Source organism: Mirounga leonina, unplaced genomic scaffold, assembly GCF_011800145.1.
Source record: "Mirounga leonina isolate KUSES-001 unplaced genomic scaffold, KU_Mleo_1.0 Mir_53, whole genome shotgun sequence".
NCBI lineage: Eukaryota > Metazoa > Chordata > Mammalia > Carnivora > Phocidae > Mirounga > Mirounga leonina.
In genome coordinates this window covers 48,306,967-48,329,176 of record NW_023270807.1, presented here as the reverse complement: position 1 = coordinate 48,329,176, position 22,210 = coordinate 48,306,967, and the positions used below count along the sequence as shown (strand labels likewise).

The following is a 22,210-nucleotide window of genomic DNA, read 5'->3' as shown; positions in this document are numbered from 1 at the left end:
TTAGTTAAGGTATGCACATTTTTTAGACATAATACAATTGCACACTTAATAGACTACAATATAGTGTAAATATGACTTTTATATGCACTGGGAAGTCAAAAAATTCATTTCACATGCTTCACTGCTGTATTCACTTTATTGCAGTGCTCTGGAACCAAACTCATAATATCTCCAAGTTATGCCTGTATAGTGAACAATAAAACTGCCTTATTATGAAATCTTAGGAGCGTTGGCCACCATGATACCCAGAGGCATTTCAGGAGAAAATTTATAAATGTCTAAATCAAAATTTGTGAATGTATACATAATTTTGAAAACTTGCATATTTTATTTTTTTGTTATTGTTGTAGCACAGCTCACACACAATGTTACATTAGTTTCAGGTGTACAACATAGTGATTTGACAACCCTATGTTATGCTACACTCACAAGTATAGCTACCATCTCTTACCATTCAACACTATCACAACCATTGACTATATCCCCTATGCTATACCTTTCATCCTCATGACTTATTCATTCCATAACTGGAAGCTTGTATCTCCCACTCAGTTCACCTATTTTGCCCAACCCACCAACCACCACCACCTGCCTGACAACCACCAGTTTGTTCCCTGTATTTATGGGTCTGTTTTGGCTTTTTGTTTATCTATTTGTTCATTTGTTTTATTAGTTTCCACATATAAGTAAAATCATATGGTATTTGTCTTTCTCTGACTTATTTCACTTAGCATAATTCCCTCTTGGTCCATCAACATTGTCACAAATGGCAAATGGCATGATCTCATTCTTTTTTATGGCTGAGTAATATTCCTGTGTGTGTGTGTGCATGTGTGTGTGTGTGTGTGTGTATACATCTCACATATTCTTTAGCCATTCATCTATTGACAGATAAATTTAAGTTGCCTCTAATGTTGGCCATTGCAAATAATGCTGCAATAAACATATAGATGCATATATCTTTTTGAATTAGTCTCTTCATTTTCTTTGTGTAAATACTCAGTAGAGGAAATACTGTGTCATATGGTATTTCTATTTTTAATTTTTTGAGGAACCTCCATACTGTTTTCCACAGTGGCTATACCAATATATATTTCCCCCAAAGGTGCACAAGGGTTCCTTTTGCTCCACAGCCTTCCCAACACTTGTTATTTCTTGTCTTTTCAATGGTAGTCATTCTGATAGATGTAAGGTGATACCTCCTTATGGTTTTAATTTGCATTTCCCTGATAATTAGTGATTTTCAGCATCTTTTTATATGTCTGTTGGCCATCTGTATATCTTCTTTGAAAAAATATTTATTCAGATAATCTGCCTATTTTTAATCAGATTATTTGTTTTGGTGTCAAGTTGTATAAGTTCTTTATAGATTTGAATATTAACTCCTTATTATATATATATATCATTTACAGCTATCTTCTCCCATTTGGTAGGTTGCTTTTTCATTTTGCTGAATATTTCCTTCACTGTGCAAAAGCTTTTTATTGTGGTGTAGTCCTGATAGTTTATTTTTGCTTTTGTTTCTCTTGCCTGATGAAACATATCTAGAAAAATGTTGCTAAGGGCAATGTCCAAAAATTACTTGCCTATATTTTCTTCTAGGAGTTTTGTGGTTTCAGGTCTCATATGTAGATCTTTAATCTATTTTGAGTTTATTTTTGTGCATGGTGTAAGAAAGTAGTCCAGTTTCATCCTTTTACATGTTGCTCTCCAGTTTTCCTAGCACCATTTATTGAAGAGACTCTCTTTTCCCCCACTGTATACTCTTCCTTCGTTTGTTGCAGATTAATTGACCATATAAGCATGGGTTTATTTCTAGGTTCTCTATTCTGTTCCATTGATTTACATGGCTATTTTTGTGCCAATAATATAGTTTTGTCTACTATAGTTCTGCAATGTATCTTGAAATCTGCGATAGTGAAATTCCAGCTTTGTTCTTCTTTCTCAAGATTGCTTTGGCTATCCACGTTCCTTTATGGTTCCATACAAATTTTAGGATTGTTTGTTCCAGTTCTGCAAGAAATACTATTGTATTCTGACAGGGATTGCACTTTAGCTCTAGATTGAGTAGTATGGATTTTTTTTAATTTTTTATTTAAATTAAACTTAGTTAACATATAGTGTATTATTAGTTTCAGGGGTAGAATTTAGTGATTCATTAGTTGCATATAACACCCAGTGCTCATTACATCAAGTGCCCTCCTTAATGCCTGTCACTCAATTACCCCATTCCCCACACACCTCCCCTTCATCCACCCTCATTTTTTCTCTATAGTTAAGAAGAGTCTTTTAAGGTTTGCCTCCCTTTCTGTTTTCATCTTATTTTATTTTTCTTTCCCTCCCGTATGTTCATCTGTTTTGTTTCTTAAACTCCACATATGAATGAAATCATACAGTATTTGTCTTTCTCTGACTGACTTCTTTTGCTTGGCATCATACCCTCTAGTTCCATCCACTTCATTACAAATGGCAAGATTTCATTCTTTTTGATGGCTGAGTAACAAAACTAAACCTTCTAATCCATGAGCATGAGATATCTTTCCATTTGTGTCATCTTTAATTTCTTTCATCAAAGTTTTATGGTTTTCAGAGTACAGGTCTTTTATCTCCTTGGTTAAATTTATTCCTAGGTTTTTTATTGTTTTCAGTGTAATTGTAAATGGAATTGTTTTCTTAATTTCTCTTTCTGCTACTTCATTATTAGTGTTTAGAAGCACAACAGATTTCTGTGTATTAATTTTGTATCTTGCAACTTTACTGAATTCATTTATTACTTCTAATAGTTTTTTTGGTGGAGTCTTTAGCTTTTCTATATACAGTATGACGTCATCTGCAAATAGCAACAGTTTTACTACTTCCTTCCTAATTCAAATACATTTTACTTATTTTTCTTTCCTGATTCCTATAGCTAGGACTTCCAGTACTATGTTGAATAAAAGTGTAAGAGTGGACATCTTTTTCTTAAAGCTCTCAGTTTTTCACTATTGAGTATAATGTTAGCTGTGGGTTTGTCATTTATGGCCTTTCTCATGTTGAGGTATGTTCCCACTAAACCTACTTTGTTTTTATCATGAACAGATGTTGAATTTTGTCAATGCTTTCTCCGCATCTATTAAGATAATCATGGCATTTTTATCCTTCATTCTGTTAATGTGGTGTATCACAATGATTGATTTGGAAATATTGAACCATCCTCATATCCTTGGAATAAACCCCACCTGATCGTGGTGAATGATCCTTTTAATGTGTTGTTGAATGAGGTTTGTTAACATTTTATTAAGGATTTCTGCATCTATATTCATCAGGGATATTGGCCTGTGACACTACACCTTTTTTGTAGTGTCTTGTCTGGTTTTGGTATCAGGGTAATGATGGCCTTGTAGAATATGTTTTGAAACTTTCCTTCCTCTTCTACTTTTTGGAATAGTTTGAGGAAAGTAGATTTTAATGTTTGGTAGAATTCACCAGTGAATCCATCTGGTTCAGAGTTTTTTGATTACCAATTCAATTTCATTACTAATAAATGATTTGTTCAGATTTTCTATTTCTTCCTCATTGTGTTTTAAAAGATTGCATGTTTCTAGGAATTTATCCATTTCTTCTACGTTGTCCAATTTGTTGGCATATAATTTTTGTAGTACTCTCTTATGATCTTTTGTACCTCTGTGGCGCTAATTGTTATTTCTCTTCTCCTCTTTCATTTCTGATTTTATTTATTTGGGTCCTCTCTTTTACTTCATGAGTCTGGCTAAAGGCTTATCAATTTAATTGATTTTTTCAAAGAACCAGCTCTTGGTTTTATTGAATTTTTCTACTGTTCTCTTTTTAGTCTCTATTTCATTTATTTCCACTCTGATCTTTTTTGTTTTAAGATTTTATTTATTTGACAGAGAGAGACACAAGAGAAAGAACACAAGCAGGGGGAGTGGGAGGGTGAGAAGCAGACTCCTGGCTGAGCAGGGAACCCGATGCGGGGCTCGATCCCAGGACCCTGGGATCATGACCTGAGCTGAAGGCAGATGCTTAATGACTGAGCCACCCAGGCGCCCCTCCACTCTGATCTTTATTATTTCCTTCCTGCGACTAACTCCAGGCTTTGTTTGTTGTCCTTTTTCTAGTTCCGTTAGGTGTAAGTTTAGATTGTTTATTTGAAATTTTTGTCATTTCTTGAGGTAGGCCTGTATCACTATAAATTTCCCTCTTAGAAATGTTTTCATTCCATCTCAGAGATTTTGGACCATTGTGTTTTCATCTTCATTTGTTTCCATGTATTTTTTTATTTCCTCTTTCATTTCTTCATTGATTTACTTGTTGTTTAGTAAAATGTTATTTAGCCTCCAAGTGTTGAGTATTTTCTAATTTTTTTCCTGTGGTTGATTTTTTTTTTTGGTTTCATATCATGGTTGGAAATGATGCTTGATATGATCTCAATCTTCTTAAAATTATTGAGACTTGTTTTGTGACCTAATATGTGATGTGGAGAATATTTCATGTGCACTTGAAAAGAATGTGTTGTTGTTTTTGGAGGGAATATTCTGCATACATCTGTTAAGTCCATCTGGTCTAATGTGCCATTCAATGACGCTGTTTCCTTATCGATTGTCTGCCTGGATGATCTATCCATTGATGTAAAGTGTTAAAGTCCCCTAATATTATTGTATTACTGTCAATTTCTCCCTTTATGTCTGTTAATATTTTTTTATGGATTTAGGTGCTCCAATGTTGGATGCATAGATATTTATAATTGTTACATCCTCTTGTTGGATTGATCCCTCTATCATTATGTAATGCCCTTGTCTCTTGTTGCAGTCTTTGTTTTAAAGTGTATTTTGTTTGAGCAGAATAGAGAACCTAGAAATGGACTCACAGCTATTTGGTTAATTAATCTTCGACAAAGCAGGAAAGCATTTCCAATGGAAAAAAGAGGGTCTCTTCAAAAAATGGTGTTGGGAAAACTGGACAGCCACATGCAGAATGAAACTGGACCACTTTCTTACACCATACACACACACACACAAAAATTCAACATGGATGAAAGACCTAAATATAAGACAGGAAACCATAAAAATCCTAGAGGAGAACACAGGCAGCAACCTCTGTGACTTCAACTGCAGCAACTTCTTGCCAGACACGTCTCCAAAGGTAAGGGAAACAAAGGCAAAAAGAAACTATTGGGACTTCATCAAGATAAAAGGCTTTTGCACAGCAAAGGAAACAGTCAACAAAACCAAAAGACAACTGACAGAATGGAAGAAGATACTTGCAAATGTCTTATCAGATAAAGGGCTAGTATCCAAAATTTCTAAAGAACTTATTAAACTCAACACCCAAAGAACAAATAATCCAATCAAGAACTGGGCAGAACACAAGAACAGACATTTCTCCAAAAAAAAGACATACAAATGGCTAACAGACACGAAAAATGCTCAATATCACTCATCATTAGGGAAATACAAATCAAAACCACAATGAGATGCCACTTCACTTCTGTCAAAATGGATAAAATTAACAACTCAGGAAACAACAGGTGTTGGCAAGGATGTGGAGATGGGAGGACCCTCTTATACCATTGGTGGGAATGCAAGCTGGTACAGCCACTCTGGAAAACAGTATGGAGGTTCCTCAAAGAGTTCAAAATAAAACTATCCTGTGATCCAGCAATTGCACTCCTAGGTATTTATCCAAAGGATACAAAAATACTGTTTCAAAGGGGCACATGCACCCTAATGTTTATAGCAGCACTATTAACAATAGCAAAATTATGAAATTATGGAAAGAGCCCACATGTCCATCAACTGATGAATGGATAAAGAAGATATGGTGTATATTATATACATATATATATAGGAAGGAAAAATAAAATAGGATAAAAACAGAGAGGGAGGCAAACCATAACAGACTCTTAAGTGTAGAGAACAAACTGAGGGTGGATGGAGGGGAGGTGGGTAAGGGGATGGGTTAAATGGGTGATGGGCGTTAAAGAGGGCACTCATTGTGATGAGCACCAGGTGTTACATGTAAGTGATTCATCATACATGTAACCTGAAACCAGGTTTATATTTTACATCTTTTTATTTTGTGAGTTCCCTTAACTAATTTTTTTATATAATCAATTTTGTCCTTTAACCTTCATGCTAACATTATAAGCAATTGCTCTACCACTTTTACTGTATGTTTGCTTTTACTCGTGAAATTTTTCCTTTTATAAATTTTCTTGCTTTAATTATGGCCTCTTCTTTTCCATTTAAAGAAATCCCTTCAGCATTAGTGGTGGTGAAGTCCTTTATCTTTTATCTGGGAAACTCTTTATCTCTCCTTCAATTCTGAATGATAACCTTGCCAGGTAGAATATTCACGGTTGCAGGTTTTTTTCCTCTCAGCCCCTTGAATATATCATGCCACTCCCCACTGACCTGTAAAGTTGCTGCTGAAAAATCAGCCGATAGCCTTATGGGATTTCCCTTGTACATAACTAGTTACTTCTCTCTGGCTGCTTTTAAAATTCTCTTTTTTAATCTTTGACATTTTATTTACTCAGTGTAGACCTCCGTGGTTTCATCTTGTTTGGAACTCTGTTCTTCCTGAACATGGATGTCTGTTTTCTTCTGCAGGTTAGGAAAGTTTTCAGCTATTATATCTTCAAATAAGTTTTCTGTTCCTTTCTCTCTCTCCTCTCCTTTCCAGACCCTTATAATACCAATGTTTGTTTGCTTGATGTTGTCCAAGAGATCCCTTAAACTATACTCATTATTTTTTCCTTTTTTTTCTTTTTGCTGTTCAACTTGGGTACTTTTCATTACCCTATCTTCCTGATAGCTTTCAGATTGATCCATTCTTCTGCATCCTCTAATCTACTGCTGATTCCCTCTAGTATATTTTTCATTTCAGTTATTGTAGCCTTCAACTCTGATGGATTCTTTTTATATTTTCTATCTCTTTGTTGAAGTTCTCACTGAGTTCATCCATTCTTCTCTTCAGTCCAACCAGCATCTTTATGGTAGAAACCAGGAAAGAAAGAAAGGCGGAGATAATACAGATTAAACTGTTAAACTGTTTCATTATTTTGCCTATAATTTTGGTTTGATGTAGCAGCCATGAGAATTCATGATGCAGACATTCCTATTAGTGAAATTGATCCAGGGCCCCAGCTGCTGTTCTATGAAATCCTTCTGAGCCTTTGCCCCATGGCTGTACCTCCCACGTGCAGCAGGGCTACTCAGGCAGATGAGTTCCTGGTTCAGGTTGATTGGTTATCTCTGTTTTATTTAGTTCTTTTTCTGAGGTTTTGTCTTGTTCTTTTGTTCAGAGCATATTCTTCTGTCTCATTTTGCTTGACTTTCTGTGATTATTTCTATGAATCAGATGGATCAGCTATTTCTCCTAAACTTGAAGGAATGGTCTCATGTGTCATCCCCTGTGTAGACTGTGTGTGCCTGTGACTTTGGCTGACTGGCTAGACCTGTGGCTGGCATGGGCTGGGGATTCCAGAGCACTCCATGCTGGAGCTGCCCTGGTGAGATGGTTGGAACTGAAGTGGGCAGGGGCCAGGGTGGTCCTAAGGCTCTCCACACAGAAGGCACCCACCCTAGCAAGACAGCTGAAACTGAAATGGATGCAAGTCAGGGTGTCTCAGGGTGTTACTATTGTGAATATCAGATCTTTTCTAGGAACAAATCATTTTCCAGGAGTAGAAGGTATTTCAAAGGCTTTAATTGAATGTCTAAGAGGAGTAGGGAAGAAACAACACTCTATAATGAAATAGAGATGTGGTGAAGAAAGAAAGGTGGTGATAATACAGATTAAACTGTTTCATAATTTTGCCCATAATTTTGGTTTGATGTAGCAGCCACGAGAATTCATGATGCAGACATGCTATTGGTGAAATTGATCTAGCGCCCCAGCTGCTCTTCTATGAAATCCTTCTGAGCCTTTGCCCCATGGCTGTACCTCCTACATGTGCATCAGGGCTACTCAGGCAGATGAGTTCCTGGTTCCTGGGACGTGTAAGACTCCTTTGTCTTCCAACTTGGGCTCAAGGCCTTGATGAACCTTCCTCAGACTGCACAGCAGGTTAGGATGCTTCTGCCAACCTTTTCGCTCTCTTTCACTCAAAGTCAGGTTTGCTTCATGATCTAATGATTCTCTCAGCCTTTTCAAACACCCTCTCTGGTTTCCTTTCATAGCCATCTCCCCTAATAAAATTCTTGGATATTAAATTCCATCTTGCTCTCTGCCAGAAAAAAAGTGCATGGTGACCTAAAAGGCTGAAAGGATTTCTGTGCTTCCTATAAGTCCTATTTTACCTCATACACATGTCCTCCAGAGGTTCTCTCTATCTTTCTCCAGAAAAACTGCATGGACTTTTAAAAATTTATGTTGGTGAATTTCACCACCTTGTGAACTACTCACACTTACTTGAAGACAATTTTTTAGAACACTTTGAAAAAACGTTTTAACCAGAATGAGACAGTTCATGCAGAGAGATAGTTTATGCAGTCAAATAAATACTCATCAAATGTTGGAAGCCAGGTCTTGGTTTGGGGTTCCTTATTTTTAATATTTTAAAGCATATAAATCAAGTGAAACTCTCTCTTTCATCCTAGCTTCCACACTTTAAACTTAGGAAAATGAGGTTTATCATGGTATTCTGTAGGTTATAAATAGCATAGTACTTGTCTATTTAAGGCATATTTGGCAGTATGTGATATCTAGACAATTTGGCATTTAAATTTCAACTATGGTGCATTTAAAATATGCAAGATGACATAAGCCATAAGCTGGGCTTCTAAACTCTGGCTTTTTTATGATTGATATTTAAAATAATGTATCAAGAGGTTAATACCCCATTGAAAATGTCTCTGTGTCTCTTTTACACACAATTGGCTTGATTGTTATGACTGTCAAAATAAATTAGAAAAGAATTCAGCCAATGGTGCCTTTAGATACAGCTTTAAATATCTCTACAATAGATGAAAAATGAAAAGGTTAAACTAGAAAACTTCTAAGGTTTCTTCCAGCTTTAATAACTTAGGATTCTATAATTTTGTGGTTTAATGCAGTCAGGTATATTTAGAGTTCTCCCTCCCTGATGATAAGTTCCTTTTACTTTATGTTCCTTTACATAGTTTAGGGAATTTCCTTCTCTAAACATTTTCAGCAACCATGACAATTCCAGGTCTAATACATGAGCATTGTTGGGTCACTTCTGTAACTAACATCACTGAGTCAGATGATCAAGAACCATAGCACTGTCTCTGAGAAGGAACAGATCTCTTTTGCCCTTATTCTCCTTTCTGTTGCTGCTTTAGGGGGATAATGATGGAAAAATTACTCTAAAAACATCCAACTTTAGCATTTTAGCATACTCTAAAAGCAATCCAACACAACCTTCCCTAAAGATCATACTTTCTACAACCAAACGTTACTTGCAAAAAGTGTCTTCTGAATGGTTCTAAACCATTGAACAGGGTCAATTAGCCATGCTTAGCCATCAAAATCCCTCAAAGCCATGAAAGCACAACTAGATTCAAACTTGAACTTGAATGATGAGAGAGTAAAGAACCATGGTTTGAGTAGGAAAAGCCAACACCATCCCTTTTCCAAACAAAAATAAAGGAGAACCAATTAGATATTTGCTGTTATTACTCAAAGAAACTATGAATAATATCATTAATATTCTTGTTATCTAGGGTGCCTACATTTTATATTTTAGTATCATTTAAATTATACATATATATTTTTATGCATAAATACATGCACACATGCATATTCATATATAAACTTTGACACATCTATTCTCTAACTGTTGTTCTTCCTGTCCTGTATTTTAGTCCCATAACAACAACAAAAAAAAAAACTTCAGGAAACTCTTACCATGAGAATTTTAGAAACCTAACCCTTACAGATGAAACGGGATTTCTGAATTGTAAATACCTATAAATGCAGAAAAAGATTTTTTCTTCTTGTCAGAGTCCTCAAATTCTATTCAAGGTTACTGGTTTCAACTCTATACACATAGTTGTTTTATAAAAATTGAATTAAAACAAACCACTGCTCACTATTCTCTCAATAAAAAATTGCAACTTAAAAATTAATTCAATTAAATTTGATAGCAAGATGTTAATAGTCCAAATATTCTATAATATGTAACATTTTTTGCATTTGTCCAAGATGGCGGAGGAGTAGGAGACTTTAGTTTTGTCTGGTCCCAGGAATTCAGCTAGATAGCTATCAAACCATTCTGAATATCTATGAACTCAACCGGAGATCAAAGAAAAGAGCTGCAATTCTACAAATAGAAAAGCAACCACTTTCTGCAAGGTTGGAGGTATGGAGAAGTGAATCCAAGGTGATATATTGGAAAATAAACCTCGGGGGGAGGGAGCTTCCCTAAGCTGGCTACCTGAAAGTGATATAGCAGTGGAGCACAAAATCAGAACTTTTAGAAACCTGCTCTGGTGAAGGTTGTCCCTGCCTGAAAGATGCTCAGGTGGCAAAGCAAGGTGGAATACTAGGTGCATACAGTGAGCCCTCAGGATCCCCAGGTCACAGAAAGAACAGGGGTGCCTGAGTGTGGCAGAGTTCTCAGGCATCAGAGCCAGGAAACTGGCTGCAATTCAGGGAGCCAGGAATGGGCTTTCAGCTCCATGTTGCCATAAACCAAAAGCTGAGGCATGGTCCAGCGACCGCTCCCCAAGCAGCGGCCCAGCAAGCTGCAGCACCATGGAGAGACACCCCCCCTTCCTCCCCCTGAAGGCGCAGCATGGGTGTGCACTGCAGGAGTCTGAATGGTTTGGAGACTTGAAGCCGGGTCACATGTCTGAGATAGAAATGCTCAGTCACAAGCTGAGTGAGCACAGTGTGGTGGGAGACCAAGGAGACAGTAGTGATTGACTGTTATTCCCTGAGGGCACACTGAGAAGTGGGGGGGCATAAGCTTTCGACTTCAGGGCTGGAGATTTGGAGACCACCATTTTCATTCTCATCCCCTAAAGTGGCTGGGAAAGCCTTCAGAGAACAAAAGCCATGTAAAGCAATCCAGAGTGGATCCTCTCACTTAGCCTGGCCCCCTGGCAAGGACGGTGCAGTTCTGTCCGGGACAAAGACACCTGTGAATCAGTGCAAGAGGACCCTCCCCCAGAAGATCAGCAAGAACATCCGGCTAAGACCAAATTTACTGATCACATAGAATGGCAAAACTCCAGCACTAGGGGAAAATAGTATATAGAATTAATGGTTTTTTCTCATGATTCTTTAGTCTTTCAATTTTAATTTTTTTCTCTTTCCTTTTCAACCAATTTCTTATTTTCTCAACTCTTTAAGCCTTTTTTAAGCCTTTTTTAATTTTCATTTTTACACTTATATTCTATCCTTTCATTATATTTAATTTTATATAAATTTTATATATAGATATTTTATTATATTATATATATATATATAGGTTTTGGGTCTCTTCTGATTTCTTTAGTGTATATTTCTCTGGGGTTGTTGTTGCCATTTTAGTATTTTGTTCTCTCATTCATCTATTCTTCTCTGGACAGAATGACAAGACAGAAAAACTCACCTCAAAAAAGAGAACAAGAGGCAGTACTGACTACCAGGGACCTAATCAGTATGGATATAAGTAACATGTCAGAACTAGAGTTCAGAATAATGATTATAAATATACTAGCTGGACTTGAAAAGAGCATAGAAGACACTAGAGAATCCCTCTCTGGAGAAATAAAAGAACTAAAATCTAATCAAGTCAAAATCAAAAAGGCTATTAATGAGATGCAATAAAAAATGGAGGCTCAAACTGCTAGGAGAAATGAAGCAAAAGAGAGAATCAGTGATAATAGAAGACAAAATTATGGAGAATAAAGAAGCTGAGAAAAAGAGAGATAAACAACTACTGGGTAATGAGGGGAGAATTAGAGAGATAATTAATATCATAAAGCAAAACAATACTAGAATAATTGGGATCCCAGAAGAAGAGGAAAGAGAATGGGGGGAGGGGGGTATATTGGAGCAAATTATAGCTGAGAACTTCCCTAATCTGGGGAAGGGAACAGCCATTCAACTCCAGGAGGCACAGAGAACACCCCTCAAAAATCAATAAAAACAGGTCAACACCTTGACATATAATAGTGAAGCTTGCAAATCTCAGAGACAGAGAAAATCCTGAAAGCAGTTTGGGACAAGAGGTCTGTAACATACAAGGGTAGCAATATTAGAAACATTAGAAACATATAAGGTAGAAACATACAAGGGTAGCAGGCTATCCACAGAGATCTGGCAGGGCAGAAAGGACTAGCATGATATATTCAGAGTGCTACATGAGAAAAATATGCAGCCAAGAATACTTTATACAGCAAGGCTATCATTCAAAATAGATGGAGAGATATAAAGTTGCCAGGACAAACAGAAACTAAAAGAATTTGTGATCACTAAACCATCCCTGCAAGAAATATTAAATATTAAAGCGAAGAGAGAGCCCAAAAGTAACATAGAGCAGAAAGGAACAGACACAATATACAGAAACAGTCACTTTACAGGTAATACAATGGCACTAAATTCATATCTTTCATTAGTTACTCTGAATATAAATGGGCTAAATGCCCCAATCAAGAGACACAGGGATCAGATTGGATAAACAGGCAAGACCCATTGATATGTTGTCTGCAAGAGTCTCATTTTAACCCAAAAATACCTCCAGATTGAAAGTAAGGGGGTGCAAAACAATTTATCATCCTGATGGACATCAAAAGAAAGCTGGAGTACCAATCCTTCTATCAGACAAATTAGATTTTATTTATTTATTTTTATTTTTTTTAATTATTATGTTATGTTAATCACCATACATTACACCATTAGTTGGTTTTTTTTTTTAAAGATTTTATTTATTTGTTTGAGAGAGAGAATGAGATAGAGAGAGCATGAGAGGGGGGAGGGTCAGAGGGAGAAGCAGACTCCCTGCCGAGCAGGGAGCCCGATGCGGGACTCGATCCTGGGACTCCAGGATCATGACCTGAGCCGAAGGCAGTCGCTTAACCAACTGAGCCACCCAGGTGCCCTACACCATTAGTTTTTGATGTAGTGTTCTATGATTCATTGTTCGCATATAACACCCAGTGCTCCATGCAGAACATGCCCTCTTTAATACCCATCACCAGGCTAACCCATTCCCCCACCCCCTCCCCTCTAGAACTCTCAGTTTGTTTCTCAGAGTCCATAGTCTCTCATGGTTCTTCTCTCCCTCCGATTTCCCCCCCTTCATTCTTCCCCTCCTGCTATCTTCTTTTTCTTTTTCTTTTTTTTAACATATAATGTATTATTTGTTTCAGAGGTACAGGTCTGTGATTCAACAGTCTTACACAATTCACTGTGCTCACCATAGCACATACCCTCCCCAATGTCTTTCACCCAGCCACCTCATCCCTCCCACCCCTCACCACTCCAGCAACCCTCAGTTTGTTTCCTGAGATTAAGAATTCCTCATATCAGTGAGGTCATATGATACAGATCTTTCTCTGCTACCAATCCTTCTATCAGACAAATTAGATTTTTAACCAAAGACTGTGATAAGAGATGAGGAAGGACACTATGTCATAATTAAAGGGTCTATCCAACAAGAAGATCTAACAATTGTAAATATTTATGTCCCTAACATGGGAGCAGCCAATTATATAAACCAATTAAAAACAAAATTAAAGAAACACATTGATAATAATACAATAATAGTAGGGGGTTTTAACACTCCACTCACTGCAATGGACAGATCACCTAAGCAGAAGATAAACAAGAAAATAAGGGCTTTGAATGACACACTGGACCAGATGGACTTCACAGATATGTTCAGAACATTCCATCCCAAAGCAACAGAATACATAGTCTTCTCAGGTGAACATGGAACATTCTCCAAAATGGATCACATACTGGGTCACAAATCAGGTCTCAACTAATACCAAAAGATTGGGATCATTCCCTATGTATTTTCAAACCACAAAGCTTTGAAACTTGAATTCAATCCCAGAAATTTGGAAAGAAGTCAAATACATGGAGGTTAAAGAGCATCCTACTAAAGAATGAATGGGTCAACCAGGAAATTAAAAAGAATTTTAAAAATTCATGGAAACAAATGAAAATGAAAACACAACTGTTCAAAACCTTTGGGATTCAGCAAAGGTTCCTAAGAGGGAAGTATATAACAATACAAGCCTTTCTCAAGAAACAAGAAAGATCTCAAATACACAACCTAACCTTACACCTAAAGGAGCTGGAGAAAGAACAATAAATAAAGCCTAAACCCAGCAAGAGAAGATAATTAATAAATATTAGAGTAGAAAGCAATGAAATAGAAACAAAAGAACAGTAGAACAGATCAATGAAACTAGAAGCTGGTTCTTTGAAAGAATAAATAAGATCAATATACCCCTGGCTAGACTTATCAAAAAGAAAAGAGAAAAGACCCAAATAAATAAAATCATGAATGAAAGAGGAGAGATCACAACCAACACCAAAGAAATACAAACAATTATAAGAACATATTATCAGCAATTACATGCCAACAAATTAGGCAATCTGGAAGAAATGATGCATTCCTAGAAACATATAAACTACCAAAACTGAAACAGGAAGAAATAGAAAACCTGAACAGACCCATAACCAGCAAGGAAATTGAAGCAGTAATCAAAAATCTCCCAGGGTGCCTGGGTGGCTCAGTTGGTTGAGCGACTGCCTTCGGCTCAGGTCATGGTCCTGGAGTCCTGGGATCGAGTCCCACATCGGGCTCCCGGCTCAGCGGGGAGCCTGCTTCTCCCTGGGGCCCTCTCCCCTCTCATGCTGTTTCTCTCTCTCAAATAAATAAATAAATAAAATCTTTAAAAAAAAAATCTCCCAACAAACAAGAGTCCAGGGCAGGATGGCTTCCCAGGGGAATTCTACCAAACATTTAAAGAAGAACTAATACCTATTCTTCTGAAACTGTTTCAAAAAATAGCAACGGAAGGAAAACTTCCAAACTCTATGAGGCCAGCATTACCTTGATCCTAAAACCAGACAAAGACCCAACCAAAAAGGAGAATATCCCTGAGGAACATGGATGCAAAAATTCTCACCAAAATACTAGTCAATAGGATCCAACAGTACATTAAAAGGATTATTTACCCTGACCAAGTGGGATTTTATTCCTGGACTGTAAGGGTGTTTCAACATGTGCAAATCAATCAATGTGATACACCACATTAATAAAAGAAAGGACAAGAACCATATGATCCTCTCAAAAGATGCAGAAAAAGCAGTTGACAAAGTACAGCATCCTTTCTTGATTAAAACTCTTCACAGTGTAGGGATAGAGGGAACATACCTCAGTATCATAAAAGCCATCTATGAAAAGCCCACAGCGAATATCATTCTCAATGGGGAAAAACTGAGAGCTTTTTCCCTAAGGTCAGGAACATGACAGGAATGTCCACTCTCACCACTGTTGTTCATCATAGTACTACAAGTCTTAGCCTCAGCAATCAGACAATAAAAAGAAATAAAAGGCGTCCAAATTGGCAAAGACTAAGTCAAACTCACTCTTCAGAGATGACATGATACTCTATGTGGAAAACCCAAAGACTCCACCCCAAAATTGCTAGAACTTATACAAGAATTCAGTAAAGTGGCAGGATATAAAATCAATGCACAGAAATCAGTTGCATTTCTATACACTAACAATGAGACAAAAGAAAGAGAAATTAAAGAGTCAATCCCACTTACAATTGCCCCCAAAACCATAAGATACCTAGGAATAAAACTAACCAAAGAGGCAAAGGATCTGTACTTACAAAACTATAGAACACGCATGAAAAAAATTGAGGAAGACATGAAGAAGTGGAAAAACGTTCTGTGCTCATGGATTGGAAGAATAAATATTGTTAAAATATCTATGCTACCTAGAGCAATCTATATATTCACTGCAATACCTATCAAAATACCATCAACTTTTTTCACAGAGCTGGAACAAACAATCCTAAAATTTGTATGGAACCAGAAAAGACTCCAAATAGCCAAAGGAAGGTTGAAAAAGAAAACCAAAGCTGGTAGCATCACAATCCCAGACTTGAAGTTCTGTTACAAAGCTGTAATCATCAAGACAGTATGGTACTGGCATAAAAACAGACACATAGATCAATGGCACAGAACAGAGAACCCAGAAATGGACCCTCAATTCTATGGTCAACTAATCTTCGACAAAGCAGGAAAGAATATCCAATGGAAAAAAGACATTCTCTTCAACAAATGGTGTTGGGAAAATTGGACAGCCACATGCAGAAGAATGAAACTGGACCATTTTCTTACACCATGCACAAAAATAGACTCAAAATGGATGAAAGACCTCAATGTGAGACAGGAATCCATCAAAATCCTAGAGGAGAAAACAGGAAGTAACCTCTTCGATCTCGGCCACAGCAACTTCTTGCTTGACATGTCTCCAAAGGCAAGGGAAATAAAGGCAAAAATGAACTATTGGGACTTCATCAAGATAAAAAGCTTTTGCACAGCAAAGGAAAGAGTCAACCAAACCAAGACAACTGACAGAATGGGAGAAGATATTTGCAAATGACATATCAGATAAAGGGCTAGTATCCAAAATCTATAAAGAAGTTATCAAACTCAATACCCAAAGAACAAATAATCCAATCAAGAACTCGGCAGAAGACATGAACAGACATTTCTCCAAAGAAGACATCCAAATGGCCAACATGAAAAAGTGCTCAACATCACTCATCATCAGGGAAATATAAATCGAAACTACAATGAGATACCACCTCTTACCAGTCAGAATGGCTAAAATGAACAAGTCAGAAAACAAGAGATGTTGGCTGGCGAGCATGCAGAGAAAAAGGAACCCTCTTACACTGCTGGTGGAAATGCAAGCTGATGCAGCCATTCGGAAAATAGCATGGAGGTTTCTTGGGGAGTTAAAAATAGAGCTACCCTATTACCCAGCAATTGCACTACAGGGTATTTACCCCAAAGATACAAATGTAGTGAACGGAAGGGGCAGCTGTTTATAGCCGCAGTGTCCACAGTAGCCATACTATGGAAGGTGCACAGATATCTGTTGACAGATGAATGGATAAAGAAGATGTGGTATTTATATACAATGGAATACTACTCGGCCATCAAAAATAAAAAAAGGAAATCTTGCCATTTGCAATAATGAGGATGGAACTAGAGGGTATGATGCTAAGTGAAATAAGTCAATAAGAGAAAGACAATTATCATATGATCTCAATCATATGTGGAATTTAAGAAACAAAATAGAGAATCATATAGGAAGGGAGGGAAAAAGATAGGGAGGAAGACTAGGAAGATATGCAATGGGTCAAAACAAGGAATAGGTAAACACCTTAACATTTTTACTATTGCCTTCATTTAAATAAATATGTTAGTTTTAACTATGAAGTATTTCAAACATATAGAAAAGTACAGATTATAATACAGTTAACCCTTGAAACTTGGTAAAGAGTAACAACCCCTGCACAGTCAAAAATCCATGTATAACTTTTGACTCCCCCAAAACTTAACTACTTTAGCCTACTCTTGACCGGAAGCTTTACTGATAACATAAATAGTTGATTAACACATATTTTGCATGTTATATGTTTTATACACTGTATTCTTACAATAAAGTAAGCTAGAGAAAAGAAAATGTTATTAAGAAAATCATAAGGAAGAGAAAATACACACAGTGCTATACTATATTTACTGAAAAAAAAATCTGCATAAAGGTGGACCCACACAGTTCAAACTTGTGCTGTTCAAGGGTATAACAAAACACAAAACCCTTCCCCCACAATTTAACAAATGTTGATATTTGGCAATATTTGAATTTTTAATTTTTTTTTAAATTTTATTTGACAGAGAGAGAACTCAAGCATAAGCAGGGGGAGTGGCAGAGGGAGAGGGAGAAGCAGGCTCCCCACCAAGCAGGGAGCCCAATGCAGGGCTCGATCCCAGGACCCCCAGGATCATGATCTGAGCCAAAGGGATGCTTAACCAACTGAGCCACCCAGGCATGCCGATATATGGCAATATTTGCCTCAGATATTTACAAAATAAAATGTAGGAAATACAAATAAATAAAGACACAAATAAGATGTTAGAGATACCATTCCTTATCTCACTAGGAGAATCACAGATGCTGACATGTACCCTTCCAGTCCATTTTTTTTAACTGTTAGAGTTTACTAAATTCTGTTTAATTTATTCATTTCCTTATTCTTGAACAATTATGTTGCTTCCAATTTTTGCTAATACAACAAGGCTGCACTGACAGTTTTGAGAATGCCTTTTCATTTCAGAGTTCAACCACAATATGTAAATTAAAAGTAGAATTGCTATCTTGTAGTGTATACATATTTTCTTTCTTTTTTATTATTATGTTATGTTAGTCATGTGTATACACTTTTTCAAGTCCATCCACCTTATTAAAGTACTCTCCAAAGTAGATGGACCCAGACACAGCCATTGCAGTACACTGAGCTCTATAGAGACAGCACCAGCCTAAGTGAGACCCAGACAGGCACTGGGCGACTCTGTGCCTCACTGAGGAAAATAATTAAACATGGGCAGAGGAGATCTGAAGAAGTCAAGAGGCAAAATGTCATCATGTGCAAATTTGCCGAGAGGAGAACAAGAAGAAGCATCCAGATGCTTCAGTCAACTTCTCAGAGTTTTCTATTAAGTGCTCAGAGAGGTGGAAGACCATGTCTGCTAAAGAGAAAGGAAAATTTGAAGACATGGCAAAGGTGGACAAGGAGAGAAAGAGAAAGAGAAAACTTATATCCCCCCTAGAGGGGAAACAAAAAAGTTGTTCAAGCATCCCAGTGCACCAGAGGCCCTCGTCGGCCTTTTTCTTGTTTTGTGCTGAGTATCACCCAAAAATCAGAGAACATCCTGGCCTATCCATTGGTGACATTGCAAAGAAATTGGGAGATATGTGGGATAACACTGCTGCAGATGGCAAGCAGCCTTATGAAAAGAAGGCTGCCAAGCTGAAGGGAAAATATGCAAAGGATATTGTTGCATATCGAGCTAAAGTAAAGTCTGATGTGGCAAAAAAGGGAGTTGTCAAGGCTGAAAAAAAGCAAGAAAAAGAAGGAAGAGGAGAAAGACAAGGAAGATGAAGATGAAGAAGATGATGAATAAGTTGGTTCTAGCAGTTTTTTCTTCTCTATAAAGCATTTAACCCCCTTACACAACTCACTCATTTTAAAGAAAAAAATTGAAATGTAAAAACAAAATAAAACAAAAACAAAGTAGCTGCACCAATGTATCATAAGACCAGCAGTTTTTGGAAGTTCTTATGTTCTCATATTATTGCCAAGATATCATATGATCAGAGTTTTTAAGTTTTAGCAATCTACTTTTTATGAAATGTTGTCCCATTTCAAGTTTCATCACCTCTAATGATCAGTGAGAATTTGCAACTTTTTATATATTTAATGGTCTTAAAATTTTCTTCTGTTAATTAACTCTCCATATCCTTTGTCACTTTCTATGGAAATAGTTCCCTTTTATTGCTTTTAGGGTTTTATTTAATATATATTTTGCTTATTAATCCTTTATTGGTTGCTTGGATTACAGATATTTTCACCCAGTAAGGGGCTTATCTTTTTTATTTTATGGCCTTTTCTGTACAGAACTTTTTTATTTTAAATAGCTAAAGTTATCAATCTTTTTAAGCTTTGTGCTTCTCGAGTCTTGTGGAAGAGTTCTTTTCCTAACTTCCAACATGATAGTTATTTTTGTTACTTTTTTACATTTTTCAATTTGTTTTTAATACATTTAGGATTTATTTTTGTGTATGGTGGGAGGTAGTCTTAAAAATTTATTTTTCCTATATGATTAGTCAATTGTCTCACCACCATCTATTATTTTATCTTTCACCATTGAATTCCACTGTTAATTTTTCATATACACATATGGCTGTTTCTAGGCTCCCTGTTCTGTTTACACTGATATATTTTTGTATTCTTCTGCCAGTACAACACATTTTAATTACTGTATCTTTATAACAACTCTTAATAAATGATAGAGTAACTTCATTCTCTTTAATCTTCTTCTAATATTTTCTTTTAGTTATTCTTGGACCTTTAATTCATCCATAGAAATGTTTGAAACAGCTTTGCAAGTTCTAAGAAGATTTAAGATTTAGGCTGAACTAGCTTTGCTTTACTAGATTATTTTGGGGAGAATCAAAATTTTAAAATATTGAGAGTTCCTGTCCAAAAACATGGTATTATTCTCTATTTATTTAGATCTTCATATATATTCCTCAATTATATTTTATAAATTTTTCTACAAGTCATATGTATATTATGTTAAATTTAATCTCACATATTTATAGTTTTGTGGCTAAGACAATGGAGTATTTTATTATTTATTTATTTATTTATTTATTTATTTATTTATTTATTTACTTTTAAGTAGGCTCCAAGCCCAGCCTAGAGCCCAATGCAGGGCTTGAACTTCAACCCTAATATCAAGACCTGAGCTGAAATCAAGAGTCAGATGCTTAACTGACTGAACCACCCAGGCACCACATAGGATGTTCAAAATTACATTTCTAAACCAGTGTTTATAAACAGTTTTGTAGACAATATCCTTGATGAACTCTCTGATTACTTCTACTAATTTGTAAGTAGAATCTCTTAAATTTCTTATGTATATAATCACATCATCTGTGACACTGGCAATTTGGTTTCTTATTTTTCCTTTCCCCATATCTCTTATTTATTTTCCATGTCATATTGAGCTCGCTAGGACCTCCAGTACAATGCTAAATACAAGTGCTGAGAGCAGGCATCCTAAATTATTTCTGACTTTAAGAGAATGCTTTTAAATCATTCACCATTAAGTGTGAACTTCACATTAACTTTTACATAGACATCCATTTTTTTATTCAGTTTTTTAAGATTTGTTAACCTGAGATGAGCATATTTTTTCTCTGTTGATATATTAATGTGGTAAATTACATTAGATTTTATAAAGTTAAAACATCTCTGTAATCCTAGAATAAACCTTACTGGTATTTATTGAATTCTGAAAAGTTTTCAGTTGGTCTCTATTCAAATATTGTCTCTTTTCCCATTCTTTCTATTTTCTTTCTGGAAATATATAAAATCTCTATATTTATAGATGATATATTTATAGCTATATAGATATACATGTAGATGACATAGAAAGAAAAAGAAAGAGAATTGCTATTAGATGTATGTTGGATCACATAATTTGATTGCAGCTATTCTTTTGTACTTTCTTTTTAATATTTCATTTCCTATCTCTTTACTACATCCTAGACAATTTCCTCAGGGCTATCTTTAAAGTCTTTTTTTTTTCTTTTTTTTTTTTTCTTCTCTTCTTTCATTATCTCTTAATCAGAACCTAACCAGATATTTGATCCACCCACTTAAGTCTTAATTAATGACTACATTTTGTAATTTCTAAACATTTTATTTTTTTCAATCTACATCTAATATTCTTTTTTCATAGAGCCCTACTATTTCTTTATGGTTTTTATTACTTCCTTTAATACTTTGTTCATTTTAATCATTTTCAAATTATTTCTTTCTCTCATATTCTTGGGATGCTTATTTTTCTCTGTTAATATATTATTCAGGATCTACTCTGGAGACAGAAACCATATCAGTAATTTGAATAGAGACAATTTAATATAAATAATTATTAATTAGTAAAGGCAGTTAACAGCAAACCAGGATAAAAGAAGACTCTAAAGAATACACAAACAGCAAAAATAGGGAAGAGCTATTACCTTTAGAGTTGAGGTAGCTACCTAAGGAAGAAGCAACTTTGGGAAAGGACCCCAACCACCCCTACCCCCACCCCATCAAAGCTGAGATCCACACCTGGCCTTGGAGAGTGTGTAATTAGAGCCTACTGGGTGGCAGGGATTTCTGGGATCATATTGATCAGAGCTCTTTCACACAAAAGATGCCAGATGTCCACTGAGATGCCAGCAACATTTGCTCTGGGATACCATAGACCAGAGCTGCTCTAATGGAAGCTGCCTGCTAGGGTATGGGCAGGTCTCAGATGGTATGTAGAAAACTGCACATTGGGGTGCAAAAGAAACTCAATGGAGAGTTAACTCTACTGGGTCTTCCACATACCATTGATAGCTGGGCCTTAGGAGGGAAAAAAAAGAGTCCAAAAC

General features: G+C 36.2%; 1 pseudogene; it reads left to right on the top strand.

Annotated features, from left to right (window-relative positions):
• Positions 1 to 18,598: 18,598 nt before the first annotated feature.
• LOC118001135 lies at positions 18,599 to 19,182 on the top strand (annotated as a pseudogene).
• The last annotated feature ends 3,028 nt before the right edge of the window (positions 19,183 to 22,210 follow it).